The 17,616-nt window shown below is 43.4% G+C and overlaps 1 long non-coding RNA gene and 1 pseudogene across 11 annotated transcripts; one reads left to right on the top strand and one right to left on the bottom strand.

Moving 5' to 3' along the window:
• The first annotated feature begins 25 nt into the window (after positions 1-25).
• On the top strand, positions 26-786 carry LOC127922393 (uncharacterized). Of its 11 annotated transcripts, none has more exons than XR_008111165.1 (5): positions 26-250; positions 315-346; positions 379-442; positions 475-634; positions 699-786. It is a non-coding gene; the product is annotated as an uncharacterized LOC127922393 (long non-coding RNA). The 11 variants fall into 11 exon arrangements; XR_008111162.1 differs by having other exon boundaries at positions 283-346; positions 507-634; XR_008111161.1 differs by having other exon boundaries at positions 283-346.
• A 10,158-nt stretch (positions 787-10,944) lies between these two features.
• Positions 10,945-11,784, bottom strand: LOC127922394 (GTPase IMAP family member 7-like; annotated as a pseudogene).
• Positions 11,785-17,616: the final 5,832 nt, after the last annotated feature.

Here is a 17,616-nt window from a genome sequence, read left to right as displayed (position 1 = left end):
GTCAAATGTCACCAGCTCTTTCAGCTCCCTCTGCCTGCGTTGAACCAGCTCTTTCAGCTCCTCTGCCTGCGTTGAACCAGCTCTTTCAGCTCCCTCTGCCTACGTTGAACCAGCTCTTTCAGGTCCTCTGCCTGCGTTGAACCAGCTCTTTCAGGTCCTCTGCCTGCGTTGAACCAGCTCTTTCAGGTCCTCTGCCTGCGTTGAACCAGCTCTTTCAGGTCCTCTGCCTGCGTTGAACCAGCTCTTTCAGGTCCTCTGTCTGCGTTGAACCAGCTCTTTCAGGTCCTCTGCCTGCGTTGAACCAGCTCTTTCAGGTCCTCTGCCTGCGTTGAACCAGCTCTTTCAGGTCCTCTGCCTGCCTTGAACCAGCTCTTTCAGGTCCTCTGCCTGCGTTGAACCAGCTCTTTCAGGTCCTCTGTCTGCGTTGAACCAGCTCTTTCAGGTCCTCTGCCTGCCTTGAACCAGCTCTTTCAGGTCCTCTGCCTGCGTTGAACCAGCTCTTTCAGGTCCTCTGCCTGCGTTGAACCAGCTCTTTCAGGTCCTCTGCCTGCGTTGAACCAGCTCTTTCAGGTCCTCTGCCTGCGTTGAACCAGCTCTTTCAGGTCCTCTGCCTGCGTTGAACCAGCTCTTTCAGGTCCTCTGCCTGCGTTGAACCAGCTCTTTCAGGTCCTCTGTCTGCGTTGAACCAGCTCTTTCAGGTCCTCTGTCTGCGTTGAACCAGCTCTTTCAGGTCCTCTGCCTCCGTTGAACCAGCTCTTTCAGCTCCTCTGCCTGCGTTGAACCAGCTCTTTCAGGTCCTCTGAACCAGCTCTTTCAGCTCCTCTGCCTGCGTTGAACCAGCTCTTTCAGGTCCTCTGTCTGCGTTGAACCAGCTCTTTCAGCTCCTCTGTCTGCCTTGAACCAGCTCTTTCAGGTCCTCTGCCTGCGTTGAACCTCTTTCCAGCTCCTCTGCCTGCAGGTCCCCTGCCTGCGTTGAACCAGCGGTCTGAGTACTGACGTTTTCTCACAAACAAAGAAAGGAATATCCTGTGCATCTGGCAGAATGGAGGGGAGGTTCCTGCTTCCCTGGATTGTCTACAGTTCTGACAAACATGGCCTGTGTCCCAAACGGCACCCTATTCCCTTTATAGTCTGCTACTGTAGAGCAGGGCCCTGGTCGAAAGTAGTGCACTATATAGGAAACAGAGTGCCATTTGGGATGAACACGTGGACTGTTTCTTAAAACTTCCCCTACCCTCTGCATCCCCTAGCCCCAATCCCCCAGGGACTGGAGTAGATCTGAAAGGCTTGGGTAGGTATCAGCAGTATGGTGGAAGTTCCACCTAACCTATCAGAAGGCAAGGTGGAGTCACTACCATGTTGCTTATACCTGTCCAACTCCTCCAGATCTACAGGAAGTATGTAGGCTGAAGTAATGAGGCTAGGGGTTGGTTGTAAGGACCAGGCTAGAGATCAGGCTAGGGGTTGGTTGTAAGGGGCCAGGCTCTAGGGGCCAGGCTAAGGGGCCATGCCAAGGCAAGGCTAAGGGCGTGGAGACCCAAGAGGGTGGGTAGTGATAATGTAGGCCAAGTTCTGAAGAATGAATGACAGATTTGAATACATATAGAGTTGATTCAACCATGTACAACAATGCATATAGCTGTCGGATATTAATTGAATCACTGTTTTGTTGCTGAGAATTTTCCTGCTTTGTGATTAACATAAATGAACTGAAAACCCACACTAACATGTGATCATATTAACACTATTTTACAGTACTGCAGTACTTTAGTCCAGCTAATAGCCTAACCACCGATCAAGCAACATTATCGACAAAACTTTAAAATCCCGTTTCCGCAGTGTTATTTTGCAAATTAAGATTTTACATCAAATTAAGATTTTACATCTGTACATGATGTCAGGATTTGGCCAGGGTTGTTCCGGTTTTTGGTCACTAGATGCCCCCATTGTGCTTTTTGACCTTTTGTTTTCCCTTGATCCCCATTATTATTTGCACCTGTGCCTCGTTTCCCCTGATTGTATTTAAACCCTTAGTTTTCATCAGTTCTTTGCTCTGTGTTTGTATGTTAGCACCCAGCCCTAGTATTCTGTGTACTCTGGGTGATCCCGGTGGACTCGCTTGTGGAATTTTGTTTTGTTTGTTTATTTATTTTTGAGTATTTTTTTGAGGCTTTTTATGTTATACCTTCCACCTTGTGGATTTACCTTTTTGTCTTGGAGGATTACCTTTGTTCTTGTGGAATTCCTTTTGAGGTTGTGGAGTTACATGTTTTCCTGAAGGACTTCACTTTTTTACTTCATTAAATACACCGTCTCAAGTACTGCTGTGTCTGCCTCATCTTCTGGGTTCTGCCGACTATTCGTGGCTCAGTTGGCTGTTTCTCACTCCGGAGACCCGGGTTCGTAACCGGGTCCTGACACATGAAAAAAATGATGATTCAAACTTCTCTGACTTTCTGGTGTTGCTGAACCTGAAGTGAAGTAGCTAGACATGTGTTTCTACATCTTTCTCTCTCTCTCAGGATGAGGAGACAGGAGAGGACAGGAGGAGGAGGAGAAGTACATTTGTGGTGAGAAACAACTCTCTCTTTCTCAGGAGAGAGAGACAGAGTAAGTGAGACATTTGTGTTGTTATAATCATCAACATTACTCTTTCAGCCACACAACAACTGTAACGATTTCCCTTCCAACTACATTTAAAAAGCGTAAATATAGTTACTGCACGTTGAGTAGAAACGTATTCAGAACTAGATTAGTGTGGTAAAACATGAGTATACATACTTACCCGACAGACGCACCATGTCCCGTCCTCTAACAACGATTCTGTACACAATAATACACATCATAGAGATATAATTAACTATTAGCAATGTGCACTTCCTGTACGGTAGACAGTTGATTCCAACATGAACTATTAGCAATGTGCACTTCCTGTATGGCAGACAGTTGATTCCAACATGAACTATTAGCAATGTGCACTTCCTGTACGGCAGACAGTTGATTCCTACATGAACTATTAGCAATGTGCACTTCCTGTATGGCAGACAGTTGATTCCAACATGAACTATTAGCAATGTGCACTTCCTGTACGGCAGACAGTTGATTCCAACATGAACTATTAGCAATGTGCACTTCCTGTATAAAATATATATAAAATATATGCCATTTAGCAGACGCTTTTAGCGACTTACAGTCATGTGTGCATACATTCTACGTACATGAACTATGGCGTTAGCGCCATGCTGCCACTGAGCTCCCTGTATGGCAGACAGTTGATTCCAACATGAACTATTAGCAATTTGCACTTCCTGTATGGCAGACAGTTGATTCCAACATGAACTATTAGCAATGTGCACTTCCTGTATGGCAGACAGTTGATTCCTACATGAACTATTAGCAATGTGCACTTCCTGTATGGCAGACAGTTGATTCCAACATGAACTATTAGCAATGTGCACTTCCTGTATGGCAGACAGTTGATTCCTACATGAACTATTAGCAATGTGCACTTCCTGTATGGCAGACAGTTGATTCCTACATGAACTATTAGCAATGTGCACTTCCTGTACGGCAGATGGTTGATGGCTACATTTTCCTAAATTCATTGCACTTTTTAATTTCCATTTGAGAACTTAAGATCAATGCCCCATGCAAATCAAATTAGCATAAAACTAACATCCCCATAAAAATCAAAATTTAAGCTGGACATGTATTTTTTTTTTGTGTGCATTGGATGCGTCTCAATCCACCTATATTCTCCTATGTCACGTTTAAAGATAGAGGTGCTTTTATAAGATCTAGAAAACAGTGGTTAGAAAAGGACAGCAGGTATATATTTAATGTGTAAAAGAAGAATCTGAATATGGCTCATCAACATGAATAATGGTTGAACATGGAGAGACTCAACATTGATGCCATAGTCACTGAGGATAATAAATCAATATTAGACTTCACTGCAAACGTTTAGAAGAATTGATACTAATGACTCTTGCCTGATTTAATTCAAATAAATTATTCAGCTCCATTCCTGATGGCAATTCTGTTGATGAGGAATTCAATAAAGTTTGCTGCGAAGATTTGACCACAAAGGAGATCAGATTTGATATCACACAGTTGAAAAATATCACATCCCCTGGTACTGATGGGCAAACCTCTAATTCTTACTTGCCACATTTAAGAAAGCCATGGAAAAACGAGAGCTTCCATAGTCATTAAAACAAGGTGTTATAACTCTTATCCCTAAACCACATGAGGATACATTCTTGCTTGATACTTGAAGCCCAATTACACTCAAAAACAAAGATAATATACTAGCTTCCATTCTAGCAAAATGCAAGATATCTGGATTTTTGAAAGAGCGTCAAATCTAAAAGGAAATTATCAGGCTGGTCTTGGACTTGATGGAATATAACGATTAATTAGATGACAACGCTGTTATTTTATTAATTGGATTTCAAAATGATACTGTTAGTCATGAGTACATTTTTTAAACATTGGGACGCAGGCCATTTTTTAAACAAAGACCACACATACGTTCTACAGTGACAGACCACATGACCTCTAACTCTAAAAGACCAGAAAGAGGGAAGTGTCTAAAACATTGTTTACGAAAAGGTCTCTACAGTGACCTCTAAAAGACCAGACATGCTCAGTGAACTCTCAAAAGACCAGACATACTGGGACCTGTTCTTATCGGTGAACTCTAAAAGACCAGAAAGAGAGGCATCATAAGTGTCTAACTGGCCTGCAAGAGCTTGTTTACAAGAAAGAATAGGTCCCTCAGAGTCTGGCCTGTAGGTAGGGGAGAGGGTGGTCCAGAATAGGTGGAAGGGGAGAGAGGTGTCTGCTCCTCAAGACAGGTGGAAGGGAGAATAGGTGGAAGGGGAGAGAGGTGGTGGGAAGGGGAGAGAGGTGTTCATTTGAAGGGGAGAGGGTCCCAGAAATGGACAGAATAGGTGGAAGGGGAAAGGGCCAGAATACCTCTCCACGCCCACGAGCAAAAGCTGAAGAATTTAGTTTTTTTATTTTACATTTAAAAAAGGAGGATGGCATCATAATTAGCAAGACAGGAAAGGGAGGTGCTGGACATAATGGCCTGAAGTATTTCAGAATGATTGTCCTGGAGGAGATGGTGTTGAAGAGATGAGGAGAGAGGTGCTGGACAGAATAAGAGGGAAGAGAGGAAGGTGCTGGACAGAATGAGAAAGGAAGAAAGGAGGGAGGTGGTGGACAGAATAAGAGGGAAGGGAGGGGACAGAATGAGAGGGAAGAGAAGAAAGGCGGAGGTGGTGGACAGAATAGGTGGAAGGAAGGTGCTGGAGGGGAAGAGGAAGAGGGAGGTGGAGGAGGACAGAATAGGTGGTGCTGGTTTCAAAAAGGCCCACACTTCTGAAGGGGGATCTGTTACATTGCCTTGATTACCTGAGTCCTGTACTGAGGGAGTTTGATTAACCTGAACCGTGGTGCACCGGGCTTTGTCCCGTTACGGGAACAGATAAAAGGGGGAAAGGAGGGGCATCTTTCTTAACTCTACGTGCATAACTTTCATCACTTTTATTGAAAGTGAGGCCCAGGAGGCAGCCTCTTCCAAAACGAATGCAATCACTTTTCACCCATGTTAACATCAGTTTCCGTTAATTTGCAAGTGGCTGAATCTCAACAGAGAAACCATCCGAGCGAGGAAAACGCCCCTCTGTCTCAGGATGTGTCTGATGCCGTCTGGACCAAAATAGAATATATACCATGTTGTCGCCGTAGCAGTTGATTGATGCCAGCAAGCATTTAGCCTCTCTTGATAAAAACGATATAACATAATGAGCTAATCAGCGTTGAGCTGAAATGTGGGTTGTCCTGGTGCAGCAAAACTGCCCCAAGGGATACACCAATCAAATCACATCCTAAGAAAAAGGTAATACTCATTAAAAACGTGTGTGTTTCTGGTCTGTTTGTGTTGATGTCCTGCAGTAGCTGGCTGGCTAACTTGACCCTTTCCTAAGCCATGGATGGAGACTTAGTTTTTGACTTAATTGTCTGTACAGTTCAATGATTATGACAGCATTCTGATCTAACCATAAATTAATGTTGTACCACTGGCCTGAGAATATTGAAGTTCAATCTTAGCCTAGATGTAGGCTCACTTTAACTAGCTAGCTAACTTAGCTGGTTCATTGTTGCCAATGTGAGGAATTTAAGCTAGCAAGCATTTTAGCTAGGTAGCCTATGACAACAAAGAATGAAAGGTGTACTGTATGACAGAGTCATAGACCGTTTAGCCAACATGAAAGAGAGGAGGATGGCGTTGGCCTTCAACTAGTCTACAAGTAGGGCGAGTCAACATGTTTTGTTTTACTTGTGCACACAGACAGAAATCAGTACCAAGGGAAGCCACGTGATATTTAGCAACATTGATTGGACTCAATTGTTTTTGGTATCTTTAAGTGTGTTTTCTGTGTATTATACTATGCAGATGTAGCTTTCTTGATTTGATGATATTTAAATGTTTAAGTTAAAATGGTGCTGGAATAGCGGAGGCGGTGTTCCTGTTGTCTTTGTGTTGACTTGAGGTAACTTCATGGTTCTAAATCAGTAGTGGTTTAGTAAACTGTAGAAAACATGAACTTGCAGTACACTGTAAGACTGTTCTGTAATTTCGACAGTAAAACACAGAATGCACAGTAAAATAACTTCAATGTGTTTTACAGCATTAATGCTGTAGATTGCACTGCATTTATTTCATATTTTTTAACCTTTATTTAACTAGGAAAGTCAGTTAAGAACAAATTCTTATTTTCAATGACAGCCTAGGAACAGTGGGTTAACTGGTCTAGGAACAGTGGGTTAACTGGTCTAGGAACAGTGGGTTAACTGGTCTAGGAACAGTGGGTTAACTGGTCTAGGGACAGTGGGTTAACTAAACAGTGGGTTAACTGGTCTAGGAACAGTGGGTTAACTGGTCTAGGGGGTTACAGTGGGGTTAACTGGTCTAGGAACAGTGGGTTAACTGCCTTGTTTAGGGGCAGAACGACAGATTTGTACCTTGTCAGCTCAGGGATTTGGTCTTGTAACCTTTCAGTTACTAGTCCAACGCTCTAACCACTAGGATACCCTGCATCATGGGTAAAATTATACTGTTGTTAACTGTAAATGTAAGCCTCCTGTAAAAATTACTCTAATGTACTGTATTTCTTTACAGTAGTACCTGAACACTGCTGTAGTTGGCGGCACCAAAGTGTGTGTGTGTGTGTGTGTGTGTGTGTGTGTGTGTGTGTGTGTGTGTGTGTGTGTGTAAGAGAGCTGAATCTCATAGATGAGACCAAGACTGTTCTCAGGGCAGCTCTGCCGGCTTTGACTAGCAGAAGATACTTTTCGGTAAAGGTTAGCAAAATTACAATGTTCCTTGAAAATTAACTAGCAGGTTAGGATAATTAGGTAAACTCATGGTTTTCTGTTCTAGGGAAAGCTAAAATACTAACAATGTCCCCCGACGCGACTCGAATCTATCTACAACCAGGCCTGCCCTGAGAACAGACTTGATGTCCACTAATGCTTCTTAAACCAGATGCTCCCAACTGCCTGTCTCAAACAGGTCTGTGAGGGAAAACTTCAGAGAAAATAAGCCTTCTGTTCTAAACCAGGCATGGAGGGTCTAGCTATTTTATTGTTTTGGAAAAGTATAGGCATGCTTCAAATATTTTTGTGCAGCTGATTAGTATGTAGTAATTCCTGCCTACTATATTCTTCTTAAACCTAGGCATGGAGGTTTTCAAGATCAATTAAATACCAACTGCCTGTCTCATTCTGTGTTCTGCTTAAACAGTTGTAGGCATGGAGCTTAAACCCTGTCTCACTCAGGTGTTCTGCTTAAACCAGTGGAGGGTCTTCAAGATTAAACACCAGCCAAACCAGGCATGGAGGGTCTTCAAATTAAACACCAACTGCCTGTCTCACCCAGTGTGTTCTTCTTAAACCAGGCATGGAGCCTGTCTCACCCAGTGTGTTCTCATTCTTCATTGCAATTATTGCATTAAACCAGGCATGGAGGGTCTTCAACGCAATTAAACTTGTCTCACTCAGTGTGTTCTTCTTAAACCAGGCATGGAGGGTCTTCAGTTAAACACCAACTGCCTGTCTCAGTGTGTTGGCATGGAGGGTCTTCAAGATGCAATTAAACACCAACTGCCTGTCTCACCCAGTGTGTTCTTCTGTGCAATAGGCACCAACTGCCTGTCTCACCCAGTGTGTTCTTCTGCCTGTCTCACCCAGTGTGTTCACCCAGTGTGTTCTTCTTAAACCAGTGTAGGCATGGAGGGTCTTCAAGATGCAATTAAACACCAACTGCCTGTCTCACCCAGTGTGTTCTTCTTAAACCAGGCATGGAGGGTCTTCAAGATGCAATTAAACACCAACTGCCTGTCTCACTCAGTGTGTTCTTCTTAAACCAGGCATGGAGGGTCTTCAAGATGCAATTAAACACCAACTGCCTGTCTCACTCAGTGTGTTCTTCTTAAACCAGTGTAGGCATGGAGGGTCTTCAAGATGCAATTAAACACCAACTGCCTGTCTCACTCAGTGTGTTCTTCTTAAACCAGGCATGGAGGGTCTTCAAGATGCAATTAAACACCAATTGCCCGAGTTGGAGCATTTGGTGAGATCTTTGTCAGAGCATCTGAGGGCCAAATGTTGTAGTGGAGAATATTAAAGACCTTGAATATGTTCAACAGGAAGATATAAAATACCATTTAGCAGACGTTTTTATCCAAAGCGACTTACAGTCATGTGTGCATACATTCTACGTATGGGTGGTCCCGGGAATCGAACCCACTACCCTGGCGTTACAAGCGCCATGCTCTACCAGAAGTGCCACATAAAATACCATTTGACGCCAATATAGTGCCGGGAATTGCTTCAGTCCTTCAACCAAAGAGGTGAGATCTTGATTGATGAATGTAACATATTTATATAATTGTTATGAAAAAGGTGCCATCTAGAAGGTCAAATGGTTATTTGTCTGTCCCCATAGGAGAACCTTTTGAAGATCCCTTTCTGATTCCAGGTAACGTTACATGTATAACCCTTTTGGTTCCAGGTAGAACTCTTCTGGGTTCCATGTAGAACCCTTTCCACAGAGGGTTCTACATGGAAACAAAAAGGGTTCTACCTGGAAACAAAACAGGTTCTCCTATGGGGACAGACAAAGAACCCTTTCGGAACCCTTTTTCTGTGTGTACACACACACACACACAAGGTTAAAAAGGTTTTGTAAATAGTTAATTTGTTTGCCCTCAAAATAAATGGTTTATGCTATGAGGGAGCGAGACAAATGTCATAAAAGGGACAGAAATGCCAAAAATACATAAAAGTACAAAATAATACAAATGTTTGTTTGTTTGTCTTCTTGTGCTGGTATGGAGTGCAGCACATAGCCTAACAATGGTTTATTTGTCATTTTTAAAAGAAAATGAAGAAAGGATATTATCTGTAACAATGGATAGGACTCTTGTCCTCCTCCAAGCATCAGTGACCTCCAGGACCAGTGGCCTTTCCTTTCACCAAGTTATGGCTCTGCCACCACTTCAAAACCCTCCCTGGCGTCGTGATTGACAGTCGCCTGACTCAAACTCTCCCGAACAAGAGTAAGAGAATTGTCAACATTTTTAAAAGCCAAAAGACCATTCTGCCATTCTTCTGTTGATGACCCACTTCAGAGAGGAGGATTGGTCCTGTTTCTCTTGGCAGATGTAAAGAATAGTGTTTTAAGACTTATAAAGTCAATATGATTAATGGTGTTTATACTCTACTATTACACATGATATTTTTAATGTTTTGTGATTTTAGATCACTGCAACTCGAGTTGATGTCGAGGTGCGAATTCCTTTGATTTCATATCCAACATTTTTATGCAAGTAAAGTCCAGGTCAGATAAAGAATGTTATGACAGGAATGGAAACAAAAATTCAAACATAATTTGGGCAGGTAGTGTTCTCCTGGCATCCTCCAAACCCAGATTCATCTGTCGGACTACCAGATGGTGAAGCTTGATTCAACACTCCAGAGAACGTGTTTCCACTGCTCCAGAGTCCAATGGCGATGAGCTTTACACCACTCCAGCCGACGCTTTGCGTATGGTGATCTTAGGCTTGTGTGCGGCTGCTCGGCCATGGAAACCTATTTCATGAAGCTCCCGACGAACAGCTCCTGTGCTGACGTTGCTTCCAGAGGCCGTTTGGAACTCGGTAATGAGCGTTGCAACCGAGGACAGAGACGCGGCTCAGCTGTTGTTGCTCCTGTTGTTGCTCCGTTTCTACTTCTACAATAACAGCACTTACAGTTGACCAGGGCAGCTCAAGCAGGGATGACATTTCAAGAACTGACTTGTTGGAAAGGTGTCATCCTATGACAGTGGCATGTTGAAAGTCACTGAGCTCTTCAGTAAGGCCATTCTACTGCCAATATTTGTCTGTAGAGATTGCATGGCTGTCTGCTCGATTTTATAAATCTGTCAGCAACGGGTGTGGCTGAAATAGCCGAAACCACTCATTTGAAGGGGTGTCCACATACTTTTGTATATATAGTGTATATTTATTGAATATCTTATCAATTAAAATAGCCAATTTGGGTGCAATCAATTTGCTTAATTTCTCAGTGATCAAATTATACCCCCCCAAAAAAATAGCTTAAACTAATCTTAACTTCAGAAAAATCTGAGATGGTGAAATCCTATTCCTCATGCTCTTTTGGGTCAGAACCACCCCAATTGAAATAAGCATCCATGCATTGATAACCTTCAAAAATGGCTGATACAGACCCTGCTGCTAACCACAATGGAGATGAGAATTTGTATCCCCACCCCAATACAGCCGAACTGACCAATGCTGATATCTTGCATCGAGACAATATTTCTTCTCTTCTGATCCTTTCTCTCTCCTTCTGTTGCCTCTCTTTCTCTCTCTTATCCTCTTCCTGTTTCTTCCTCTCCTCCTCTTCTTCGATCTTCCTCTGGGCCTCTTCGATCTTCCTCTGGGCCTCCTGGTACATCTCGTTGGTGTAGTGTTTTCCTCCATTCTTCTTCACCATCTCCTCTATCTTCTTCAGCAGCTCTGGGACCTGACTGTTGTGTTTTCTCTTGTCATTGTTTAGGGAGTGATATCTGCCCCACAGATATTGATGAGTTTCCGTAACTCTTTGCTCTGAGCCAGAAACTCTTCCACTGATTTACCCTCCAGTTGATCTCCATGTGTGAACAGCAAGATGGTGTACATTGAGGCTTCTTCTCCAAAGTTCTCCTGGATCCACTTCACAGTGTTCCTCTCCTCCTCTGTGAACCTCACCCCCAATCTAATCACCAGCAGGAACACATGGGGTCCTGGTACTGACATGTAGATGGCCTTTTCTATTTCACTTTTCATTTCCGTATCAGTCAATTTTGTGTCAAAGAGTCCTGGTGTGTCAATCACATTGATCTTCTTTCCAGCCACCATTCCACTCTGCTTCATACAGTGTGAGGTAACAGACTCAGGGGAGGAGTCTTCTTTAAACCCCTCCCACCCCAGGATGGTGTTTCCTGTTGCGCTCTTCCCTGATCCAGTCTTCCCCACCAGAACTATCCTCAGGTCAGAGAGCTGCCCTGAAACTGGAAACAGACAAGAAGTGCTTGAGTTGATAGTGGCTTGATTAAAGGCTTCTGAAAACTGTGTGTGTGTGTGTGTGCACCTTGGCATTGACCAGTGAAGTATTGCAGACAGAGTGTCAACAGGAACAGAATCCTTCCTCTTCCTCGTTTCATTTCTACTACTGCAGCCAATCAAAAACATGGAAACAGATGATGACCTCGTTACAAAATACAAAGTCCACATTTCTTCAGTGACTCATCTGGGAGTGTTTGGCAGAGGTCCAATGTTTACAGATGAGAATAAACTAAATTATATTGTTTTCTCAGCTATTTGACTTTCAAATGACAAACTATGAAACTATAAAAAGAGTAATGTTACGTGATTTAACTGTTGTAAGACAAATTACATGCACTAACAACGTAGCCTACATCAGGTGAACATAATGTGCTCATATGGGGTGTATCAAATGACATTCTAAACATGGTTATTATTCTACCGCTGCCTGTCTGCTGCTGTTAAGACCAGATAGACCAGTTAGAGGTCGTGTTCCATTACCATCAAACATCACATCTACTGTGTTGACAGACAGGAACAGTTCAGACAATAATTAAGTGGAATCAGTATAACTGAAACCAGTGCTAAATGTGTAAATCAGGAGGTGTCTGAACACAAAGCATAGTGTTCCTCTGTTCCTCTGCTCAGATGTTGCTGACACCAGATCTTACAACACCTGGATAGGTATTTTACATATCAGCTAACCACATCATGTTTTAGCAATCTATCAGTCATCCATTGTGCAAATCCAATGCACTAAAATCAAGATATACTGCACTAATCAGGTACAGTATACTGCACTAAACAAGGTACAGTATACTGACACTTAGTCAGTATACTGCACAAAAAACCTGGTACAGGCACTAAACAAGTGTCTGCACTAATCACAGTATACAACAACCTGCACTAATATAAGTACTGCCTGTTGACCCAACAGGTACAGTATACTGCACTCATACTCTGCACTAAACAAGATACAGTATACTGCACTAATCACTAATCAAGGTACAGTATACTGCACTAAACAAGGTACAGTATACTGCACTAATCAAGGTACAGTATACTGCACTAATCACAGTATACTGCACTAATCAAGGTACAGTATACTGCACTATCTGCACTAAACAAGGTACAGTATACTGCAGTATACTGCACTAATCAAGGTACTATACTGCACTAAACAAGGTACAGTATGCTGCTCTGCACTAAACAAGGTACAGTATACTGCACTATCTCTACACTAAACAAGGTACAGTATACTACACTAATCAAGGTACTATACTGCACTAATCAAGGTACAGTATACTGCACTACAGTATATACTGCACTATCTCTGCACTAAACAAGGTACAGTATACTGCACTATCTCTGCACTAAACAAGGTACAGTATACTGCACTATCTCTGCACTAAACAAGGTACAGTATACTGCACTATCTCTGCACTAATCAAGGTACAGTATACTGCACTATCTCTGCACAAGGTAAGTATACTGCACTATCTCTGCACTAAACAAGGTACAGTATACTACACTATCTCTGCACTAATCAGGTACAGTAAACAAGGTACAGTGCACTATCTCTGCACTAAACAAGGTACAGTATACTACACTATCTCTGCACAGTAATGCAAGGTACAGTATACTGCACTATCTCTGCACTAAACAAGGTACAGTATACTACACTATCTCTGCACTAATCAAGGTACAGTATACTGCACTATCTCTGCACTAAACAAGGTACAGTATACTGCACTATCTCTGCACTAAACAAGGTACAGTATACTGCACTATCTCTGCACTAAACAATACTGCACTATCTCTGGTACAGTATACTGCACTATCTCTGCACTAAACAAGGTACAGTATACTGCACTATCTCTGCACTAATCTCTGCACAAGGTACAGTATACTGCACTATCTCTGCACTAATACAGTATACTGGGTACAGTATACTGCACTATCTCTGCACTAAACAAGGTACAGTATACTGCACTATCTCTGCACTAAACAAGGTACAGTATACTATATCTCTGCACTAAACAAGGTACAGTATACTCACTATCTCTGCACTAAACAAGGTACAGTATACTGCACTATCTCTACACTAAACAAGGTACAGTATACTGCACTAAACAAGGTACAGTATACTGCACTATCTCTGCACTAAACAAGGTACAGTATACTGCACTATCTCTGCACTAAACAAGGTACAGTATACTACACTATCTCTGCACTAAACAAGGTACAGTATACTGCACTATCTCTGCACTAAACAAGGTACAGTATACTGCACTATCTCTGCACTAAACAAGGTACAGTATACTGCACTATCTCTGCACTAAACAAGGTACAGTATACTACACTATCTCTGCACTAAACAAGGTACAGTATACTACACTATCTCTGCACTAAACAAGGTACAGTATACTGCACTATCTCTGCACTAAACAAGGTACAGTATACTGCACTATCTCTGCACTAAACAAGGTACAGTATACTACACTATCTCTGCACTAAACAAGGTACAGTATACTGCACTATCTCTGCACTAATCAAGGTACAGTATACTGCACTATCTCTGCACTAATCAACAGTATACAGTTAAACAAGGTACAGTATACTGCACTATCTCTGCACTAATCAAGGTATACATCTCTGCACTACAGTATACTGCACTATCTCTGCACTAATCAAGGTACAGTATACTGCACTATCTCTGCACTAATCAAGGTACAGTATACTGCACTAATCAAGGTACAGTATACTGCACTATCTCTGCACTAAACAAGGTACAGTATACTGCACTAATCAAGGTACAGTATACTGCACTATCTCTGCACTAATCAAGGTACAGTATACTGCACTAATAAACAAGGTACAGTATACTGCACTATCTCTGCACTAATCAAGGTACAGTATACTGCACTATCTCTGCACTAAACAAGGTACAGTATACTATCTCTGCACTAACAAGGTACAGTATACTGCACTATAAACAAGGTACTGCACTATCTCTGCACTAATCAAGGTACAGTATACTGCACTATCTCTGCACTAAACTACAGTATACTGCACTATCTCTGCACTAAACAAGGTACAGTATACTGCACTATCTCTGCACTAAACAAGGTACAGTATACTACACTATCTCTGCACTAAACAAGGTAAATGTTTCAGGTGAAAGTCTAACCATTCTTCTCCTTTCACTGTTCTACAATATTAAAATGTGTATAAATACAAACATACTGTAATGTTTGTTTATTTACACATAAATATGATTATTTATGATTATGGATTGATTATGATGATGATTCTGATTATTTACACAAATATTAACAGACCTAGAGACCTGAAGCCGTGGGCCTGCTGGTTTTGCATAGCCAGATGCCCCAGGTGGGTGGAGATTTACCTCGAACCAATGGAATGGTCTAAAACTCATGCAACACAAAATTAAAGTGCCCAATGTGCTGCAGCTTACATTCTGCTAAGTTTCATTTTCCCAGCACATACTCAATTCTAGCCAATGAGAGAATGTTGCTAGGCAAACATTATTCTACTCAGGATAGGCTAAATCTGAATTTTGATTGGGTATCGGCTGTTCAACCTTGGCTGCTTGCCAGAATCATAAGATAGGCCACATCTTTGGATAAAATGAAATGTGTTGGACACATAGAAGTCTCCTTCTGGGAAAAAAATAGATTAAAAAACCAACATAGAAAAACAAACAGACTGCCCACCCCAACTCACACCCTGACCATACTAAAACAAACAGACTGCCCATCCCAACTCACGCCCTGACCATACTAAAACAAACAGACTGCCCATCCCAACTCACGCCCTGACCATACTAAAACAAACAGACTGCCCACCCCAACTCACACCCTGACCATACTAAAACAAACAGACTGCCCATCCCAACTCACGCCCTGACCATACTAAAACAAACAGACTGCCCACCCCAACTCACGCCCTGACCATACTAAAACAAACAGACTGCCCACCCCAACTCACACCCTGACCATACTAAAACAAACAGACTGCCCATCCCAACTCACGCCCTGACCATACTAAAGCAAACAGACTGCCCACCCCAACTCACGCCCTGACCATACTAAAACAAACAGACTGCCCACCCCAACTCACGCCCTGACCATACTAAAACAAACAGACTGCCCACCCCAACTCACGCCCTGACCATACTAAAACAAACAGACTGCCCACCCCAACTCACGCCCTGACCATACTAAAACAAACAGACTGCCCACCCCAACTCACGCCCTGACCATACTAAAACAAACAGACTGCCCACCCCAACTCACGCCCTGACCATACTAAAACAAACAGACTGCCCACCCCAACTCACGCCCTGACCAGACTAAAACAAACAGACTGCCCACCCCAACTCACGCCCTGACCATACTAAAACAAACAGACTGCCCACCCCAACTCACGCCCTGACCATACTAAAACAAACAGACTGCCCACCCCAACTCACGCCCTGACCATACTAAAACAAACAGACTGCCCACCCCAACTCACGCCCTGACCATACTAAAACAAACAGACTGCCCACCCCAACTCACGCCCTGACCATACTAAAACAAACAGACTGCCCACCCCAACTCACGCCCTGACCATACTAAAACAAACAGACTGCCCACCCCAACTCACGCCCCTGACCATACTAAAACAAACAGACTGCCCACCCCAACTCACGCCCTGACCATACTAAAACAAACAGACTGCCCACCCCAACTCACGCCCTGACCATACTAAAACAAACAGACTGCCCACCCCAACTCACGCCCTGACCATACTAAAACAAACAGACTGCCCACCCCAACTCACGCCCTGACCATACTAAAACAAACAGACTGCCCACCCCAACTCACGCCCTGACCATACTAAAACAAACAGACTGCCCACCCCAACTCACGCCCTGACCATACTAAAACAAACAGACTGCCCACCCCAACTCACGCCCTGACCATACTAAAACAAACAGACTGCCCACCCCAACTCACGCCCTGACCATACTAAAACAAACAGACTGCCCACCCCAACTCACGCCCTGACCATACTAAAACAAACAGACTGCCCACCCCAACTCACGCCCTGACCATACTAAAACAAACAGACTGCCCACCCCAACTCACGCCCTGACCATACTAAAACAAACAGACTGCCCACCCCAACTCACGCCCTGACCATACTAAAACAAACAGACTGCCCACCCCAACTCACGCCCTGACCATACTAAAACAAACAGACTGCCCACCCCAACTCACGCCCTGACCATACTAAAACAAACAGACTGCCCACCCCATCTCACGCCCTGACCATACTAAAACAAACAGACTGCCCACCCCAACTCACGCCCTGACCATACTAAAACAAACAGACTGCCCACCCCAACTCACGCCCTGACCATACTAAAACAAACAGACTGCCCACCCCAACTCACGCCCTGACCATACTAAAACAAACAGACTGCCCACCCAACTCACACCCTGACCATACTAAAACAAACAGACTGCCCACCCCAACTCACGCCCTGACCATACTAAAACAAACAGACTGCCCACCCCAACTCACACCCTGACCATACTAAAACAAACAGACTGCCCACCCCAACTCACACCCTGACCATACTAAAACAAACAGACTGCCCACCCCAACTCACGCCCTGACCATACTAAAACAAACAGACTGCCCACCCCAACTCACGCCCTGACCATACTAAAACAAACAGACTGCCCACCCCAACTCACGCCCTGACCATACTAAAACAAACAGACTGCCCACCCCAACTCACGCCCTGACCATACTAAAACAAACAGACTGCCCACCCCAACTCACGCCCTGACCATACTAAAACAAACAGACTGCCCACCCAACTCACACCCTGACCATACTAAAACAAACAGACTGCCCACCCAACTCACACCCTGAC

The sequence above is a fragment of the Oncorhynchus keta genome, unplaced genomic scaffold (genome assembly GCF_023373465.1).
Source record: "Oncorhynchus keta strain PuntledgeMale-10-30-2019 unplaced genomic scaffold, Oket_V2 Un_contig_25540_pilon_pilon, whole genome shotgun sequence".
In the NCBI taxonomy this organism is placed as follows: Eukaryota; Metazoa; Chordata; class Actinopteri; order Salmoniformes; family Salmonidae; genus Oncorhynchus; species Oncorhynchus keta.
Note: the sequence above shows the minus strand (reverse complement) of the source record. Positions and strands in the feature narration are given on the sequence as shown.